Genomic DNA, 10,900 nt, shown 5'->3' with positions numbered 1-10,900 from the left:
GCACCAAGGGCTAAGAACTCCAAAACCCATTTTATAACAAAAAATAGCTAGCCTTGATTAAGTTTTTATGTGCCAGGCATTGTCCTAAGAGGTTTACAAATATTGCTGTATACAGTCCTTACAATAACTCTATGGAGTAGGTACAATTAGCATTTTTCCATGTTTTATATGAGAAAATAGGCATAGAGAGGTTAAACAACTTGCCCAAAGTCACCCAGCTAGTACATGGGAGAGCCAGGCACACTGACTTCGCACAGGACTTAAGAATTATAAACTACTTTCTTTTATTCTCTCAACAGTGTGAGTTAGGGATCATAAGTTAATATTTTTTTACCCATAAGAAATCCAAAGGTTAGAAATAAAGATGATAGCAATTATTTTGTGAGTACTTGCTACATACTAGGGGTCTTTTTAGTGATTCACATCTATCACCTGACTTTATACTCCCAGTAGCCTTGGTCAGTCAAGATCATCGGGCACTGCTACTTACAGATTCAGGATGAAAAATCATTTAAATAACCCAGTGCCCCAGTGGGGATAGTTTTCTTCAGCATCTTATTGGGGTTAGGTGCATCTTGCCGAGGATCTGTTCTCTTCTGCATCAAGAGAGTTCTTAAGAGCTTAGCACCATGCAGGATTTTGCATCAGATCAAATTTACTGCTGGGAAAAATCATCTGAGGCTGAGCACTTTCCTGTAACCAGCAACTGGCCAGCTTTTCCAGTAATCATCAACAAATTAGGAGATTTTTCACTAGGGGGAACTTCTCAACCTGGGACTGCATTTGCTTAAGCAGGAACTCAGCATATTGAAAAAGATGATTTAAAAGGGGGAAAGGAGGAAGGAGAAGAAAAACTACAATTCTTTTAAGTGGATGTAAGAAGGAGAGAGAGGGAGAACTCAATTTTTTCACTTTTTCCAGATTTAAAAAATAATGCCCTAGGGGCAACACCCCATGATTCAATTTAATAACATGCCGTTAAGTTGCCAGCTCCACTCATTCTCCTGTTTTGCTAATATCTTTGGTGGGCATTAAGAGTTTGTCCATTTCACAGATCTTTACTGAGCATTTCACACCAGACATTTTCCACACTTAATCTTTACAGCATCCCAGTGAGACATTATCACGAGCTCCATTTTACAGTTAAGAAAACTGAGGCCAAGAAAGATGACATGATTTTCCAAGTCTCACAGCTGGGAAGTGATAGATCCCAGGATGTTAATGCGTGTGGGAAAGTTTAAAAGTAAAGAAGACATACAGATGGCTAATAAGTTTATGAAGAGTTGCTCCATATGTGTCATCAGGAAAATGCAAATTAAAGTAACAGTGAGCTACAACTACACAAATATTAGAATGGCCAAAATATGAAATACTGACAAGGCCAAATGCTAGCAAGGATGCAAAGCAACAGGAACTCTCATACATTGCTGGTGGGAATGCAAAATGGTACAGACACTTTGAAAGAGAGATTGGAAGTTTCTTAACAAAACTAAATGTACTCTTTCTCACCATATAATCCAGCAATCATGCTCTTTGGTATTCGTCCGAAAGAGTTGAAAATGTATGTCCATTCAAAACCCTGCACAATGATGGGGATGGGATGGGGATCGAAGTGGGGGAGTGCAAGGGTTTACTCGGAGCTTGTTCCTAAGAACAAGTCAGTCAAGCTAGCATTGTGTTTGATTTCTTTTTAATAGAGTCCATGCACTAGCAGACACAGAGAACGCATTTAGCAACATTTTCTGTAATTGTTGGAGGAAAGTGATAGAAATGAGAGTAGATCATCCTCCAAACCACAGTGAAAACACTGTGCCTGGCAGGAGCAACCAGCAAGCAGCTCTGGGAGGTCACTAGCAAAGAGGTTATTTTGGAGTCCTTGGGTTTGAACCCCAGCTCTGCCTCTCTACCCGTCCTGGTCCACTGTAAACAAAGTAATTCTAAGAGCACAATTCCAGAAGAACACAAGGGTGCCCACAGAATATAAGGAGACCGCAGGAGCTAGTGCAAAACCCTGGAAATAGAGGAGGGACCCATTTATGACAAGGGGCCAAGGAAGGAATGTCAAAGCCCAATAGGACAGTGAGGTGGAGGAGCTGGAGAGGCACCCCTAGGGCAGAGCCAGGGGAATGCATAGCTTAACCTCACTCTCCATCCCCTCCACCATCTCTGGCTGAAGTTCCCACCATAGGACTCAGAGCTGACAAAGATGTGTCCCTGCTACTGCTGTTGAGCAAAGCGCTGAGCAAGGTGGACTAGGGTGAGGAGGGGACCTGGACAGGAAAGGGAAGATGTTGGCAGAGGCAGTTGCTAACTGCGTGGCTTAAGTAAGTCACTTTCCCTCTCAAGCCTCAGTTTCCTAAACTGTAAAGTTGGAATAATAAAATTACTGCCCTTGTAGCATTGAGGTGAGAAATAAATTATTTACATGTGAAGTACCTAGCATGAAGGCTGGTAGAAAATTTCAATAAATGGCATTGCCATTATTGCATTGTTACTACTGTGATTCAAGTAGGGAGAAATGGAGCTTAGAGAGGTATGTTTGGACTTGACCAAACAGTGGTGTTACCGAGTCCAAATTCGTTCTGCTTGCCACACGACAGGCCAATAAATCGAGAGACAAGGTGTTGGGGCAAGGAATAGCAACTTTATTTGGAAAGCCAGCAGACCGAGAGGATGGCAGACTAATGTCTTGGAGAACCATTCTACTCCAGTCAGAAAACAGGCTCCTTTCATACAAAAAACGGGGGAGGGGGTGTGGTTGGTTGTTGCAAACTTGCTGCAGGAATTCTTTCTTCTTGCATCCTTCCATGTGGGTCAGCCCTGGTGTCTCTGTAAACCTCCAACAAAGTGAAGGTTAGTCTCTATTTTGCAACTTGCCATCTCTACATAAGTGCAGAAGTGCTAACATCCTTAAAGATCAGAGCCCCCAGAATAGGCTCTCCTGTTTCTTTCAGGCTAAAGGCAACACTGTTTTACAAAAGGTGCAGAGCTGGCAAGACTAAGCCTAGAACATGGGACACAGTGGTCAAAACTAAAGGAATAGATCCACTATAAAGTCAGATTTGTTCTGCACTTATTACAGAGGGACAGTGACATGTCCAAGGCAGCCTAGGACATACTATGATAAATACCACCAACTCAGTAGGTAGCTCCTCTAGCTGTAAAAACACCAGGTCAACCTGGGCAGAGCCAAAAGTGACACCAAAGTCCCAGACTGCACATGCCATCATTTTAACACTGGAGAAAAAGAAGAAGAAAAAGAAGAAAAAAACTCTCACCCACCAGGACCACCCCCATCCCAAACCCTCCCACCTGCAAACTGTGGCCCTGTGGTACCAGTCTGTTTTAGCAAAAGGACCATTTGTTTAAATGAGCCTGCCAACTAACAGGATCCAGATTTCTCCTTTTCTCTCTTTTTAAGAAAGCAACAGATATAAATAAGCCCAAGATGGTCTGTTTCTGCCATGACTAACAGATAAAAGACAAGACAGCTGCCTTCTAAACAGACCTGCAATTAATTCACATTGGGACCTCGGGAGGAACTGATCAGGGTCCAGCCAGGGGACCACAGGACCTGCCAAATCTACCCATCCAGACTTTGAAGACAAATAGTAAACTGTTGGGAAATTCTGTAAACCCAGGTTTCCCCCAAGATGATCTTGGAGGAAAAGACCAAGTTGGCAGAGATAACGAAAGTTCCTCAGAAGGTATGAGGTCCATCAAGGCTTCATCTTAAAGAACAGATGCATCATCCCAAGCCAGATGCTCCCTGGAATAAGGTTGCCAGATTTAGCAAATAAAAATACAGAACACCCAGTTAAATTTGAACTTCAGATAAATAACAATTTTTTAGTGTAAGTATGTCCCATGTAATAGTTGAGACGTGTATCTGAAATTCAAATATAATTGGGCATCGTGTGTTTTAGCTGGCCCAGGAATGACAAGGACGGTTGCTGAAAGGGACACAGCTCAAACTGCAGAGGTCTTACACTGGTGACCTCCAGGCCATAGGAGGCTCAGATGTATGCACTGTTCAGTCTTCAGTTTATAAAATTGAAATTGGTTGCCAACATTTTAGGAATTTCTGGCTTCCTTTAAAAATTGGAAGCTCTACCAAGCTGCCCCACTATAATAACATAATGAGAACAGAAGGGAATGTGGAAGAGTGAAAGCTGATTACTGATGTGTTAGATTGAAGGGATTGTGGGTAAATTTCGTTTTGGTTGGTTGATTGCATGGTGAGTGATGGTCGGTCGCACTATCAGCAGTCCAAGATTCAGGCCTGGGGAACTTGCCTTCGCAGACTCTGCTGCCGCAGCCAACCCCAGAAGTGCTGGCGGCAGGATCTGAAATGCTTGCCCAACCGCAAGGCCACTGCGGGGCCATTTCCCTCCTTCCTGGGTAGTGGCATCTCTCCACAGGCTGGAGAAATGTGTGCCCACAGCGCCCCCTGCAGACACAAGCTGATGCCTGGAAGGGATAAAATGGGATCCTAATGAACAAGGTTGGGGTACAGATTAATGAGATAATAATTAACACAGTATGGCACATGGTAGGCACTCAATGAAGACACTTCTTATATCTCACCAACACTGATCTTCCATCTCAATGTTGCAGGAAGATTCATTTATTCACTAGATATGAACTGTATCCCTGTTACGTGCCAAGCCTGGGCAAAGCACTTTACAGACCTGATTTTATTGAACCGTACAACTCTCTGAAGTAGGTAGGCATTGTTATGAACCCATTTCACAGATGAGGAAACTGAGGCATATAGAAGTCAAGCAATTTGCCCAAGATCCCTCAGCTAAAAGGACGAAGAAGTAGGAGAGTAAAACATCAAATGTTGGGAGGGACTGAAGCTGGGGAGACACGATGCAGAGTTTGAGTATCTAAGGCTTATCATTGCCCCTGGGGCTCAGGGAAGCTGTAAAGCCACGAGACTCAAAGCGGGCAGGAGCTCTCTATGGAACTTCTCTGACCTTTGGGTAGCAGGCATTTGGGACCGCTTCTGACCTCAGAGGTTTGTCACCAACAAGCAAGTCCAGCAAAAGCATTTGAGATTTCAAGAACCGGGATTTGGCTCCTTCCTGTATCAGTTAGACTGCATTTCAGTAAGAGGCGGCAATGAAGCCAAGGGTTACAAACTCGAGAGCCAGACTGACAGGGTGCAAGTCCTGACACCACTACCTACCGGCTGTGTGACTTCAGGCAAGTCGTTACTGTGTAAGGAATAGCTTTAGAAACTGCAGGGGATGTAAGAACAGAAAACACTTGTTCTCGTAAAAGGCAGTTACTTGTAGAGAGAAAAGGAGTCAAGTAAGAGTTGTGACTCGATTCTCTCTCATATAGAGCTGGGGAACTGTAGCTCTGAGCCTGTTTCCTCATCTGTGCAATTAGGGTGAGAATCATGCTAGTTCTCTCCTCACAGGCTGTTGTGATGAGTGTCCATGGCTGGTGCCTCAGCACCGTCCCGCCGCAAGTGTCTAATTCATTCTTTCATTTAGTATTTGAGTGGCCTACTATGCGCCAGGCACTGTGGCACATGCCACAGAGGGGCCACCAAGGAGGGAGACCTGCTATCTATATGGAGTCATGGTCTAATGTGGGAGACAAATGATAAAACATACCTGCTATATAAATACATATGTGATGCATATATATTGTATATGTACAGGCACTATTCATCAGGCAGTGGTAAATACAAAGAAAAATACAAGGGAATAGAAAGTGGAGGGGAAGGTTTTAGATAGGTCCCAGGGGTGACATTTGAGTGAATGAGGGGAACCATACAAAGATCTGAGGGGGCTAGGGCTGATCATCCAGGCGATCTGAGGTTCAAGTGAACCTAAAGTGATAGAGGGTTAGGAGACCTGAGTACCTGAGAAGGGAGATGAGGTCAGAGGTTGAGGGAGAGGAAGTTGGAGTAGGCCTTTAACGCCAGCTTTTACTGAGGTGGGGAGACACTGGAGGGTTGAGCAGGACAGTGGCACGATATTCTGGTTTCAAGGGCACCTCGGCTGCATATAGTTCACAGGGAGCAATGGTGGAAGTGAGACCAGTAATCAAAGCTTGGATGATGGTGGCTTGGATCTGGAAGGTGGTAACAACGGAGGTGGTTAAAAGGGGTATCAGATATACCTGAAGGATTTGCTGAGGGTTACACACAGGAAATATGAGCAAAATGTCAAAGATAACTGAGATTTTTGGCCTGAGCAACTCGACTGTTGCCAATACCAGGGGTAGAAATGGTTGTAGGGGGTGCAGACTTGGTGGGGAAGGGATCACTCAGTTCAGTTTTGGACAAGTTAAATGCATGAAGGGAAACAAGACTGGAGATGTAGGCTACCAGCCGGAGCTTTCAGTGTCCTAAGAAATTGATGTAAGAAAGGTCAGTTGGCTTGCAGTTGGTAATGTTCAAGACCATTAGAGGACTTTTGATTATGGAATTCTGTACTATTTATGTTCTATACCATTTATTGCTGAGTATATTACTCCCAAAATGGAGTGACTTGAAACATTCAACCTCATTTTCTATAGGTCAGGAATCCAGGCACAGCTTAGCTGGGTCCCAATTCAAGGCCTCTCACAGGCATCACGGTGTCAGCAGGGTTTCCAGTCACCAAAAACCAGGCAATGATCTGCCTCCGAATTTAGTTGGCAGGATTCAGTTCCCTGCAACTGGCTGGAGATCAGTCTCAATTCCTTGGTACTTGGACTGCAACTAAGTAGCTTGTTTCATCAAAGTGAGCAAGCCAAGGAATGAGACAGGAAGAGAAACAGCAATTGAATGTAAACAAGTCATGTTTTTTATAACCTAGTATCAGAAGGGATATATCCCCTCCTGCTAGTTTTCTATTCATTGAGAGCACTAGGTCCTCACAAGAGGAGGGGACTGAGTCAATACCGGGAATTCTGCAAGCACAACGTTAGGGAAAAAAACAAAAATGGAATCCTTTCTCAGATTACTCAATTATCTGGGGACAGAGGGAAATTACAGTGAAACCAGACTGGTCCCATTATTAGACCAGTCTGTTTAGAAGCTTCCATGGTTAAAGTTAAAAATGTAAGTTAGATGTAGCCCAATCACACTTATCTCATTCATGCCTGTAAAGCACAAAAGCCTGTAAAGGCCTAAGTGGACAAGTGTGGGATGCACCCACCAACAATTTGGTTGTTACATATTGTCCCTGTTCAAGGCTGAGTATCCAATGATCATATACAACATTTTAATTTAAAGCATTTTATTGTCTTTCTCCAGATAGAAAGGCTCTAAGTTAGAAAACTTCACCAAGTTTAACAATATAATAATCCTTGATTCTTCAAAGCAGACACCAGCTTTTCAGCTCCGGACACGTGGGTTACACGGCCTTGCTGGACTGATTCATCAGAACTATCACGCTTTCTCAGGAAAGCAGAGACAATCTTTTTCAAGAGATCTTGTGTTCCAACTCCATAAACTGAAATACTCAAAAAGAAAAAAAGTACATCACAACCAGTACTAAGACTTCTGTAACAAGGTGGATCTACAGTCAAGCCCCAGACCAATCTCTTTCAAGTCTTCTTATCTCGAGTCTGACACCTCACTCAAGTCTATTTGTCCCTGATGTCAAAATGCTCAACCTCAACCTATAATCTTCCCAGGCACAGGAACTAGAAATAAAAGGAGGGAAAAACCAGGACCACACAGGGTACTAAAGGGGCTTAACACACTTGAAACGCATACAAAGATACTCTAGGGACAAATGGGGTCATCTGAGTATGAACTGATTAGCAGACATTAGGGAACTATTTATTTCTTGGCTATTAATGATCAGGTATATAAGAAGATAGTCTTACTTCTGAATTTAGAGGAATTCAAATGAACAGTCCAGGGATTAAGGGTCATAAAAGCAACAACTTTCAAATGGCAAAAATCTATGCACTTATGTAAACAAAAGCAAATATTTTAAATTTAGAGTATTGAGCTTGTACATGTTTCAGATTTTTCATAAAGCAGGGACTTGATCACCAAGAGACACATCTACTGTAGTCAACACACTCAAGAGGAGGGAAGCTATCATTGATGTTGCTCCCTTTCCACCATAAGGCTCCTAAGCACACCAGGGGATCAATCGGGCAAACGCAGCCAGTTAAGACGCACAATTTAAGGGCTGTATAGGCCAGTTTAAAGGCCTACAACCAAGGCCCGATTCAGACAGGTCTAGCTTAAGTTTTCCTTAATCAGTACAGTTGATATTCAAGGGAGTCACGTTCCTATCATGGAAAGACACATACCCAGCGTTTAAAAAAGACTCAGGTGTGGCCTGCCTGTCTCTTCGGCTTGCTATGATGGAGCAAGACGCCATGTTGAAAAGGCCCACAGAGCAAGAACTGAGGTTGGCCTTCAGCCAACAGCATGAGGAACTTAATTATTCCAAAAAAATTTTGTAATTTGAATCCCAACTCAAATGTGATTTGGAGCGCCTCTATTCTTGTACTATCTGCCAAGTTAATTCTAACTTTACTTTTTCCTTTCTTAGGGAGAGACATAATAGTACTAACAGGTCAACAGTCCTGCCAAGGATGCAATTTTGCCCTATCTTTTTTTTTAATTGAAGTACACTCAGTTTAGTATGTTGTGTCAATTTCTTCCCCCTCCTGTTTTATACACAGCTTGGAACTGGGTCCAGAGGTTACTCTCAAGTGGGCAACAACTCTCTACCATGAGCACATTTAACAGTCATCTTACTAGGGAGTTAACACTTGGGTAACAATTTGCAGAATCCTCACCTGTTACAAGACAGAACCAAGCCGAGGGTTATATCAGGCTGCAATCAACCTACTCACTGCTCTGGGGCACACAGGGCTCCAGACCTGTAGGAAGTCAACAGATGAAGCCAAGATAAATGACCTGAACGATGGAAGAGGTAAAAAGCCTATACAGCAATCCCAATTTCCACTAAAAAGTTCACGTGCAGTCAATAGTCTGGTGGTGGTAAGCAGAAAACATAAACGTTTTCTCTGTGGCCAATGCATCAGACAAAACTGGCTAATAGTTCAGTTAGATCAACAGGGTCGATCTGATGGGGAAAAAAGTTATGTCATCAGCTACAATGGCCATGTTTGAGTTAGAAATTGGAATGCAAAAGGGATAGCCCCTTTAAAAGCAGTTAATTCCTCCTCCCATCTACAGGTCCTGTATCTATTCAGCCATGTGGGCACACTGAGACATATGGACATCACTTACCAATTCTTTACCAATCCTGGATTCATCCTGGTCCATTCAAAGTCTGCTTTCTGCCAGCAATTAACCTGATATAAAAACTGACACAGCAGCTCCAATTAGCTAGATGCCCAAGGGAGTAGGGGACAAAGGTGCTGCTCACGCTGGCATATCAGACATAAACTGGCTTAGAGAAATTAGATCAACATGGTCGATCAGTGGGGGAAAAAAGTTCAGTCATCATATATGCCAGTAGGAAGCTCTTGGTTTCTAGAAAGACCTCTGAGTCAGGAATAAGATTTGATTGGTCTGTTTCTCTGCAAATTTTATGCAGTATTTGAACACTTCTGCGTCCTGCTGCAGGCAGTAAAAATGTAGCTAAGACCTACACCCCTGCCTTCTGAACTCACATTTCGTAGAGGCCAGTGTTGCTGACAAGAACTGCGGAAAAATGGCTAGCTTTTACTGAGAGGTGATTGCAGGGTTTTGACCAAGCGCCATGATTTTGCATTTTAAAGCAAGATATCATCACTAAAAAACCTGACTTCAAAGACTCTGGGACAGTAAGATGAAAGAAAAACTGTCCAAAACGCCCACTGAGGTGGCATTCCTGGACTCAAGTGAATTTAAACGTTAGGGGGTAGGGGATTAGTTTCAACAGAAACACATTTGGCTTTCCTCAAGAAAATAGCACATAATCCATCCCCTTGGAAACAAAAGTACCAAAGCAAGTTGTTTATCAAGAACAAATAAAGCGAAGGCATCCAACACGGTGCCTTCATGAGCATTGTCAGGACACTAAAAATTTAACACCTGTTCACTGTCAAATCATTTTTCCGCTTTCGAACAAACCCAAAGTTTTTTGAGAATTACAAAAATATACCTAGAACACCTCAAAGAAGACCTAATAACTAAAATATACTAATGAGTTGTCCTTACTCTTCCTTTCTTTTTCCCCGCCAAGGTCGCCTGGCAAACGAAGAATTCCCTCAGCGCACGCTTTTCCTACAACAGGCCAGGAGACAGAGGCTTACCACAGAGGTAGGAGACTGAAGGTTGCGGACGGCTACACGTGGCTCCCCGGAAGGCCCGGCAACGGCCCCCTCCTCCAAGATCCATTCTGTCGGCTCTGACCGTGCAAACCTGCGAACTAACAAAGAAAGGTCGTCAACCGCCATCTTTCAGAGTCGAGAAGAGTATGGCAGGGCCTTTCGAGGCTGGTGTATCAGAACTAACTGGCAAATAATTAAAGACATCAACATTGTCGATCTGACGGGGAAAAAAGTCAAGTCATCATTTATACCAGCCAAGGACTCCTTAGGCCCGAACAGAAGGCGTGGGTTTTTCCAGCTCTAGCTAAGCCCCTCCACGGCCCTAAAGCCTACTTAGTAGGGTCAGAGCAGGGGGTAGCCACCGGCTACGGCGATGGCGCAAAGACAAAAAAAGAGGTAGAGATCTCGATGAGCAGTCTCCACTCACCACACACGGTAGTAAACCGAAGTTCCTGGCACAGAACGACACCGGATGAAGAGCGGATAAAGTAGGATAAAAACACCAAAGCGCCGCAAACGCGAAAGGACTACGAGCGCTGGAGCGTCCCTTATATAGCCCGAGGTGCCTCTCACGCCTGCGCACTGCACCCAAGGCACTTCCTTTTCCCCTCCCACGCCGGGAGAGGCCCTATGGGAAATGTAG

At 43.8% G+C, this 10,900-nt stretch overlaps 1 long non-coding RNA gene and 3 other non-coding genes across 4 annotated transcripts; all 4 read right to left on the bottom strand.

Moving 5' to 3' along the window:
• Positions 1 to 2,622: 2,622 nt before the first annotated feature.
• LOC105071864 (uncharacterized) lies at positions 2,623 to 9,294 on the bottom strand. The gene is made up of 4 exons (XR_835568.3): positions 9,230 to 9,294; positions 8,773 to 8,856; positions 5,882 to 7,460; positions 2,623 to 4,470 (listed from the first exon to the last, which is right to left on the bottom strand). It is a non-coding gene; the product is annotated as an uncharacterized LOC105071864 (long non-coding RNA).
• Positions 9,009 to 9,100, bottom strand: LOC123617961 (small nucleolar SNORD12/SNORD106). The gene has a single exon (XR_006726288.1). It is a non-coding gene; the product is annotated as a small nucleolar SNORD12/SNORD106 (small nucleolar RNA).
• A 74-nt stretch (positions 9,295 to 9,368) lies between the features above and the next one.
• LOC123617963 (small nucleolar SNORD12/SNORD106) lies at positions 9,369 to 9,459 on the bottom strand. Its single transcript, XR_006726289.1, has one exon. It is a non-coding gene; the product is annotated as a small nucleolar SNORD12/SNORD106 (small nucleolar RNA).
• Positions 9,460 to 10,421: 962 nt separating this feature from the next.
• LOC123617960 (small nucleolar SNORD12/SNORD106) lies at positions 10,422 to 10,512 on the bottom strand. The gene has a single exon (XR_006726287.1). It is a non-coding gene; the product is annotated as a small nucleolar SNORD12/SNORD106 (small nucleolar RNA).
• Between the last annotated feature and the right edge of the window lie 388 nt (positions 10,513 to 10,900).

This window comes from Camelus bactrianus, chromosome 19, assembly GCF_048773025.1.
Source record: "Camelus bactrianus isolate YW-2024 breed Bactrian camel chromosome 19, ASM4877302v1, whole genome shotgun sequence".
Classification (NCBI taxonomy): domain Eukaryota; kingdom Metazoa; phylum Chordata; class Mammalia; order Artiodactyla; family Camelidae; genus Camelus; species Camelus bactrianus.
Note: the sequence above shows the minus strand (reverse complement) of the source record. Positions and strands in the feature narration are given on the sequence as shown.